General features: G+C 32.0%; 1 pseudogene; it reads right to left on the bottom strand.

Moving 5' to 3' along the window:
• Positions 1 to 6542: 6542 nt before the first annotated feature.
• LOC134235454 (uncharacterized) lies at positions 6543 to 9704 on the bottom strand (annotated as a pseudogene).
• Positions 9705 to 9947: the final 243 nt, after the last annotated feature.

Raw genomic sequence — 9947 nt, 5'->3', positions numbered from 1 at the left:
AAATTAATTCTAGTAAATAGGGAAACAGATATCAATTACAGAAAATAAATTCAAATAGAGCATATGGCTTGTGTAATTAGACAGAATCCTCAGTAGCAATATGGATGGGGAAATAACGAACAAATTATAAACAGTTTGTATACTAGAGTTTCTAGAAAGATAAATATATAGAGTGTAAAACAATTAGAGATAACAAACTTCTATTTAATAAAGAATATCAAATACATTCTTTCAAAGTTTTGGAAATATACGAAAAAGCATTAATGGAAATTTTCAAAGGGTAAAACACAAAAAAATATTTTTTAAAAATCCAGTGGATTAAAACTAATATTAAAAACTAAAGGAGATATATCCAGGATATAGAATAAATACAGAAGCAAATTTTGATGGAAAAAATAGTAAGAAAAAAAATTAATAATAATGAACAGTTTGCATCTATGAAAAACTTTAAAACTTCAATTAAAGGGGAAACTCTGATTATAAAGAATATGTAAAATCATTTCAACCACTGGTTATGAAACTGAAATGAGAGGAATTTCCTAAACAAATATGTGAAAATATTAATGATATTGGTATTTTATTCGGATAATAAATTAAATAAAATAGACAATAATTTGTGTTGTTTAAGTACGAATGAAGGAGGATTGAACATGATCGATATCTCTGATTATTATTTAAAATAAAAAATAAAGCCATGTTATTTATAAAATAAAGCATTCAAAATTAAACACGTGTAATGCAACTGGTAAACACTGGGTAAAAATAAAAGATATACTTCCAAGACAGGAATACTTCCTTTTGTCTTATCTTACCTATCTCAATTTCTTTATACTAAAATAAATTTTAAAAAGTACTTCTTTCATTTAGTGAATCCCACTCAAAATTTGAGCTTGCTGATCGAGTTATTGAAAGCGGCTTAAACTAAATTAAAGCATTTGGAATGATAAGGGGTATTGTTTAAGGACATTGGCAACGTTTTTGGATTTCGTATAGAATTTTACAAGATTTTTTGAACAGGTTTAATGGTACCTAACATGTTCAATTCAGGTCCTTTTTACCCATTGAGCCAGCCTTCCTTTATAGATTTTGTCAAATCAATGTTTTTACAATTTTCAATGCATTTCCTATGTAAAATGTTGATAAAATGAGCCTATATTATTTTTAACCACACGTTTTCTCCAAAACCCATTTATTTCACGAGGTTTATACATAACATACATTGTTGAATCCTCATTTCCGATGACATGCATATACTTTGGCTGAAAATGCAAATATTGAAACAAAGCACAGAAATACCAGCACTGTTCTTTAATTTTGAGTTACTTCCCTTAACATCTAATCAATATTCATAATGATCTGTTTGTTTTTATTCTATAATTTACTTTATTGGAAACGAACTGTCATAAAACATTTTTGCAAGGATTTATTAGTAATTTTTAATAGTGCCTCCTTCACACAACCTAGAGAATTGTTCTCATCCGGTCTCAGCATAATTATGTCACATCTTTGCACTTCCCAGCATTCATGTACCTATCTTAAATGACGACCTAATGACTGTCTGTAGGCCTTTCAACTGCCGCTAGGGGTCGGTTTTATGAACGATAACTCACTATTAAAACATGTTGAGAGCAGGTCCGAGGTATCCAACTGTTTTATACGCAAGGCAGTTTTTAGCATTTCCCAAGTGGTTTTTTTTTTTGCTCTCAGTAGAATCCTGTGGTTTTAAAATTTAGCATCAATGTTAAACTTATTTACTGTATAGTTGCGGACACCATTTCACTACATATAATTAAAAGTTTTAATTAAAATAAAAAGTGAAATTTACCCTCCTTCTTAGTTCTAACCTAGTTAAATTTTTATTCTCGGTCGTTCCCCTTCGCGCCTAGTAACACAAGTGAGATGATCAACTGCTGCATTTACTTGTAAAAATATATATATATTTATATAGGAAGCGAAAAGCGCGCACACAAAAACATGACATTAAATTTTCTTCTTCATAATAATCGTCAAAGAGAGTTAAAAATATTGAATATAGTCTGTTCCCCATTCATTTGACCCTGTTGATTCAGGTAGCTATAGAGTTAAGGCATTCTCTTTCTCATGGTCAACACTTTTGTATACAAAACAATGTAAGGAACCCTTTTGTGTACATAACAATACCAATTCTGAAGCAGCCTATATGTCATTCCTATAAACGATAACATAAATCGGCACTAAGTTGGTCATTTTTCACACCTGAGTTACCTATCCTTAAAACACAACATCGGAAAAGTCAGTTATAATGATTAAAATTTTTAATGGTGTAATTAAATGTATGCATAAGTAATTATCTTTTTTGATAATTTCATGTACCTATAAATCTTTCTATGCAATGCTTTTTACAATATGTACAACTTGAAAAATTAGTTGAAAGGCCCACTGTCTGCCCCTTCAGCACAATGTAAACAAACCCATCGCTGCTTTTCTTTTATTACTGTAGAGTTGAATATATCCGATAAAAAAAAACACACGTGCTTTTGTTTACCTCTCAGTCTTCGACTGTAAAAATTGCACTGTTATGATGTAGAAAAAATTTTGATAATTGATGTGTTGCCAGAATAATCGTAAAACTTCATTTGGCGTAATTTTGAACTAAAATTATCAGGGAAGTAACTATTTCATCGTCAATTATAGATGACCAATGCGTGAAACAACCGTCAAAAATTATGACGTCATTGAACACCTCGGTATAAAATTATGTGTCTGCAGACCGTAAAATACCCAAAAGAGACTAAAATAATCTACATACTGCTGTGAATTTTCTACACGTATTTAAGACGTCTTTAAATAGTAATAGCTTGATAAGAATCATCGTCGCAAACCACGGCCAAACTGTCCGCTCCTCTCCCATCTGGCCGTGGTTGAACGAGGAGAGATTTCTTCGTAGCTCATTGAAAAATTGACCAATGCGAGTAAAGCATAGTCGGATGCTGAACTTCATCGCGACCTTTCAATATCCAATCGCAGTTTAGGAAATATTTCTTGTATACTGTTGACATCAGTTGTTGATTTCGATTGCGATGGAAGCAAAACTTGCCACTGACTGAATATGACGTCACAATGGAGAGGCGTAAATATTCAAGATTACGACACTTTTTGTGATCAAGCAGCCACGAGTAGGAGAGAGCTATATGCGGACTCCGGACCGTGGCTTGAGACGATGGATAAGAATGGAAGGACTGCTATTTTTGATGATCAACCTACTCCAATCCTGAATTACATGGACATTTTCCCTATGGATTTTTTTTATTGCTTCCATATACCGTGAACAACGTAGACTTAGATTTTTAGATCTCACTAATATCCGATACGCCACAAGAAAAAAATGTATATCTTTAAAATATTATCTAGTTTTAAAGTAGGAAAAGGACATAAACAGTATACAGAAATGAAAAATGTTCAAAACTCTGAATAGGCTTAGCAAGTTAGCAAACAGGTTGACAGGTCACCAAACGTAAAGCGATTGGTCCGTGAATCCTATGATCGCACGACAAAAATCATTGTATATATTTTCAAAACTTTGGTAGATAAACCTTACTTTTATATACTTATAAAAAAAAGATAAAAATTTAGTCAGACATACGTTATTGTTCTTACTACATATACGAGGGTTGTCCAAAAGTTCGTGGACAATGACTTTTTGTTAAAATGAATTGTTATATTCACATCTTTTGTATATCAAAATATTCTTTACGAAAAACCATATCAGACAGTTTACAGTTTTTATTTTTATTGATGGAACTATATATATTTTTATATAACATTTTTGAATAAGTTTTCTTATCATATCACAAATGTAATAAGTTTCGCTATAAACCCTGAAAAATACTGAGTAACACCCGCAACAGTTATGTCACCCCCGACGGAAACAGTTATGTCACCCTTTCGATCACGTTCACGTGTTTTTACGTTACGCATTTTAGTTTGGGTTCGAGATTTTATGACGTCAGTTGCTAACTGGTCCGTACACAATATCCGCGACCTATAAATACCCCGGCTTTTACTAAAATATAAAGTTCCACCTATAAAAATCAAATCTTTCTGACTTGGTTTTTCATAAGAAATATTTTGATATATCTAAGATATATAGAGAACCATTTATTTGAACAAAAACGTCATTGTCCTTGAACTTTTTGGACAACCGTCGTACACTGTACATTTGTCATAAATTAACGTATCCGCGATCTTTTTTGACAACCCTCGTATAAAACGATAAGACGTTAACAGTCACTTTCTGTTGCCGTAATAAATATTTTTTATAATCCTCCTATATTTTTTTTTCATTTTAAGGCTGATTAAAGCATACATATCAGCAAAATGGAATCGATTATGGAATGTATGCCGAATGCTGTTCTTTATGTAAAATTATTATTCACTCTTTGACGTAAATGGTAATCTAACAACCAAGCTTCATGATAAACATGATGACTTTAACTTTATTGTCATCAATTCTATTTGTACCTCATAAAAGTAAGAAAAAAGAACATATTTAAAGAATTCGAATTAGTTCTTTTTAATCTATCCTAAGTTACCCATGTTTATAAGATGATATGAAACGAGAAGTGATTTATGATGTTTTCTATTTTAGGAAACATTTCATATATTATGCATTATAATTGATCGAAGTGAATAGGAGAAACTAAAGTACCGAATAAGTATAAATATCATTCAATTTTTTTAAAAGCCTGTATACCTATGCTTTTTATTCCTATAATATAACAGTTGATCAATTTTTAATAAAAAAGATTTTTAAACATCATAGAAGGTTTATACATGTATTTCTTAATATTTGTAAATTAGTATTTTTATTATTTACGAGAAAAATAAGCCCAAATATATATACCTATTCAGGTTTTCATATTTTATTTGTATAACCTGCCCTTGAATTAATGTTTTTCCATTAAATGAGCACATGTTTCAACAAAAATAAATCAAGTCATAATTCGTTTGAGCACTTTCTTAATATAACATTTTACATTTAAGCACAACAATTACGATCTCAAATATAGCGGTTTTCTCTTCAATTCGAAAAAGTGGAAAATTGAATCGACACTCCTGATTCGGCGAATAATTACCGTACTTTGTCCGACCATTTTCAAACATCTTACGGAAATTGCAAATTTTCAGTCATCCCTCTTCGAGGTATTATTTGCATTAAAAACATTACTTCCTTCATAAGATAGGTGAAAAAAAACCGAATGTGATCGAGCTAATATATTCACAAATAATACAAATCAGTTAAAAAGGTATTTAACACGACCTCCCCCCCAAAAAAAAAAAAAACTCCAGATAATGATGACCGTCTAGCAAAAACCACCCTTATGTGCATTATGACGTTATCTAGAAAACGAACGCTAAAGTTGACGTCATAAATGTTATGGGATCAGGCCTGGGGGCCATAAAACTTAGGCGAGTTCATTTTTTATCTCAGTCTCACTTTTCCGCTATATATTCCTTTGGCAAAAGTGAGACTGAGATCAAAAGTGAGCTCGTCTAAGTTTTATGGCCCCTGGGCCTGATGCCTAAGAAGAGTGAGTTTCTCCTGTTGATCAGTCGTACCAACCATAAGCCTTATGTACTAATCAGGTCAATGGAACATTCCAAAGTCTAAACCAGTGAACAAGTAAAGATCTAACAATTGGTTTGAAAGTCTGCCTGAATAGGACCCAGTGATAGGTAATATTTGCCATAAATTAACAAAATACCGACAAAAAACAAGATCGTTTAAATCCTTGTAATAATAAGTTAAGGTATGTCACCGGTCAGCTTTTTAGAAAAATTTTTAGTTATAACATATTAAAATTAAACAATGTGAATTGTTCAATATTGAATGAAAACATTGCTGCTAAAAATTCATAAAGAAGCAAGATTTATGCAACTTGTTGTGGTGGAAAGATATTTTAAAGAAAATTCCGAAAATCTACACATTTATTAATTTTATGATCTTGGCACTTTTGCCTAACATACTTTTACTCGTAGAATATATTTTCAATACCCCCAAATATGTTACTTTTATAGTGCAAACAGGTCAGAAATAATTTATGCGCATATATTTGAAAAACATTGTTCAATGATAAATATTTTTCAAAGTATTTTACGTTAAAGAAGATTGTAATTATTGCCATGGTTACATTTGATGAAATATGCAAAATGTTAAAGTGATGAATGAAAGAGTTAATATTTAAGTGCAAAAAGGTCAAAATAATTGTACCGTACTTTGGGTCATACTTTATGAGTACTAATCTTCTCACAGAATTCTTGGTAAATAAATTTCACGAATGACCAGTCTGATTAAAATCATCCCCTTCTCCTTTCACTCTCCTGACGAGTAAAAGGAGAAGAGGACTGGTTTTAATCAGACTGACGTATGACTTACTTAAATTGAATCAAACGTTTAAAAAAGCAAAGAAAACAACCTTTTTTGATTTTTTTTTATAAGATGGCGAATCGCACACATCTTTTTCTACAATTTGTACTAAAATAAAAGAGGTGTAATTTACAAGTAAACTTTCAAATGTTCGATTTATTTTGAATTTTGTTAATGCAATAAACATTTTCATTATTTTTCCTGAAATGTTAATTATATTCCACATCGTCACAGCTTCCTGTGCACCAGTCTGGACACGTGGTACCTCTTCTACACAGAACCTTTGACAGGCGGTTAGCAAAATGGTTACAGTTGTTAAACCGTTACCGAAGTAACACGCGTAATTTTTGGCACAACCCTCGAGACAGTCGGTGCTAAGTTCACTGTACCCCGCTGGGGATGCTTCCTTTGCCCCAGGGCATACATCTCCACTTAATCGACTGTTAGCAATTGATACTTTCGAATTTGCTGAATAAATAGAGAAATTAGACATTTAAGTTTTCATGTCATTTTTTTCAGTGTGAACATTTGCAATTTCTTTTTTTTTATAAATGATTTCATTGGGTTTACCTTTTTACTCTCGTTTTGAAAAAGTCTCCAAAAAACATTATTACTGGTGAATATGCATTTAAATTTTTTTTAACAAAAGCCTCACTTTGTCTATCATGAAAAAAAACATTTTATATGTGAATGAAAAAAAAAACGATCGAAATTACTCTAGAACGGCCATCACTTAAACAATTCAAGTAACCCTAGGCCTGTTCAAGACTAAATCAAGATTTTATTTTTAAAAGGACATCGTAAATATGCACTTACTTTGGAAATCATAATAGTATCCCTTGTATTCGATGAATCGATGTTCGGGGTTCATCGTAAATCTCGAAGGTACCCTACGTCGACGCCTTCCTTTGCGATCTTCCATGATGCAACGAAGATGAGTGGTTCCAAAATAATACCCATCAGCGCCAACTATTAAAAACAAAACATAAAATTGTGTTTATAATTAGTCTTATTCATCAATGTTCAACTGGAGAAAATGTATCATTTCTATTCTCTGGTGATCAAGTCAATTTCGATGCTCTTTTTCTTTATTTTATTTCAAATGTTAAAGATATGAGCCCTATAGTGTTTCCATCTTTTTAGCTCACCTAAGCCGAAGGCTCAAGTGAGCTTTTCTGATCACATTTTGTCCGTCGTCCGTTCGTTTGTCTGTACGTCTGTAAACTTTTCACATTTTTGACTTCTTCTCAAGAACCATTGGGCAAATTTTAACCAAACTTGGTATAAAGCATCCCTAGGTAAAGGGAAATTTAAATTATTAAAATTAAGGGGCAAGGTCCTCTCAGAAGAGGAGATAATCAAGAAAAGACAAAAATAGGGTGGGGACATTAAAAAATATTCTTCTCAAGAACCACTGGGCCAAAAAAGCTGAAACTTATGTGGAAGCATTCTGGGGTAGTGTAGATTTTAAATTGTTCAAATCATGACCCCCGGGTTTGGGTGGGGCCACAATAGGGAATCGAAGTTTTACATAGATATATATAGGAGATTTTTTTTAAAAAAAAACCTTCTTCTCAAGAACCACTGCGCCTGAAATGCTGAAACTTATGTGGAAGCATCTTGTGGTAGTGTAGATACTAAATTGTTCAAATCATGACCCTCGGGGTTAGGCGGGGCCACAATAGGGAATCAAAGTTTTACATAGAATATATAGGAAAAAACTTTAAAAATCTTCTTCTTAAGAACTACTTGGCCAGAAAAGCTGAAAGTTATGTGAAAGCATCTGGGGTAGTGTAGATTTTAAATTGTTCAAATCATGACCCCCGGGGTTAGGTGGGGCCATAATAAAGAATCAAAGTTTTACATAGAAATATACAGGACAAATTTTTAAAAATCTTCTTCTGAAGACCCACTGGGCCAGAAAAGCTGAAACTTCAGTGGAAGTATCATTGAGTAGTATAGATTCTATATTGTTCAAATCATGACCCTCGGCGGAATAAAAAAGTTTTACATAAAAATATATAGGGAAAAAACTTTTAAAATCTTCTTTTCAAGAACTACTTGGTCAGAAAAGCTGAAATTTATGTAAAAGCATCCTGGGGTAGTATAGATTTTAAATTATCCAAATTATTACCCTTGGGGTACGATGGGGTCACAACGAGGTCACAAGGGAAAAATCTGCCTAAGAATAGCATGGTCAAAGCTTCTCAGGTGAGCGATGTGACCCATGGGCTTCTTGTTTCTTAAAGGAGCCGACTTTGTTTTATTGTGTGAAAACTACAATAGGGAAGCTCTTTAATTTATCCTATATGCAACTTACATTGACTTTAATAAAGGGAAAATCTACCGTCTAGGTATTTTTAGAAATCTTCTCAAAAACAATACATTTACTATAGAATCATATCGGAAAGAGCAATTTTATTACGCTTCACAGCAAATAATACAAAAATAACAATATCAATATACATGTACTTTTTGCACAAATTATAATATGCCATGCGTTATACTATAGTGTACATTATGTTATGATTTATGTTGTGGAAACTTCGTTTACGCACTGAAACTTTGGTCAGGATAATTTCAATCAAGAAAGGTTTTAATTTGAAAATTTTCACTTTTTCCTAAATCCACTATATTATTTCTGTTCAATGAAAATGTGTTTTTTTTATTGTATTTTGTTTCCAGCAATTGAAATTTCATAACTCTCATTTGCTGTCTTAATTTCAACAGAGACTGGGACACACAGCCTATTTCCTAGTGTGATACTCATGGTTCTTTTCGAAAACAATATTAGTTGACGAGATTGCAAAAAAAATGAATCGATAATCGACAATTTATATCGACAATAGAAAAATAACTACATCGACCTATAATGCATCGGATATAACATCTACGCTGTCCGTTATCTTCTTGATGCGGCGAGGCTTTTCTTGAACAAAACTCTATCTCTGCCAGTTTTTCACAACTATATTGACGTTTTTGTATTTAATAACCAACCTCTTTTTGTGCATGTTTCCTCGTATTTTGGAAGGTACGGTCTGATCCAATTATAGAAGCAGGAAACATTAAGAATTAAGGTGCAAGCCAGTATGAAAACCTAAAAATAAAATTTTTAGTTATAAGTTTTACTTATAAATAACATCTGAAAATAAAATCCAAAATTTCATTTCATGTTTATCCGGATACAAAATAAATGTATCCTGTAAATGTAAATTATATTTTTCTAGCAACTTACAGTGGTAAGGAAATGCATCTTGGCTGTCTGTGAGTTGTGATTGGGGAGAACGGTTTATATAGGATTTCACTTCAAGAATCGGAATCAATCAAACTATTTACTCTTGACATAATTAAATTATTTTTTCAAACAACATCCTTCTTTTTCAAGAGTAAAGGTCAATTAAAGTAGTTAAGGCATCCTTTGTTCCAAATACGAACGCCATGTTAAGTACAATGTACTAAGAAGTTATTTTAAAGAGGTCATGGTTCAACGCATTACTTAAAGGTAATATAGATTCCTTTTTCACTGTAGATATCTCTACTT

This window comes from Saccostrea cucullata, unplaced genomic scaffold (assembly GCF_032062105.1).
Source record: "Saccostrea cucullata isolate Sc308-1 unplaced genomic scaffold, CSIRO_AGI_Scuc_v1 ctg446, whole genome shotgun sequence".
Classification (NCBI taxonomy): Eukaryota; Metazoa; Mollusca; class Bivalvia; order Ostreida; family Ostreidae; genus Saccostrea; species Saccostrea cuccullata.
The sequence above is the reverse complement of the archived record's forward strand: the minus strand, read 5'-3'. Positions and strand labels throughout refer to the sequence as shown.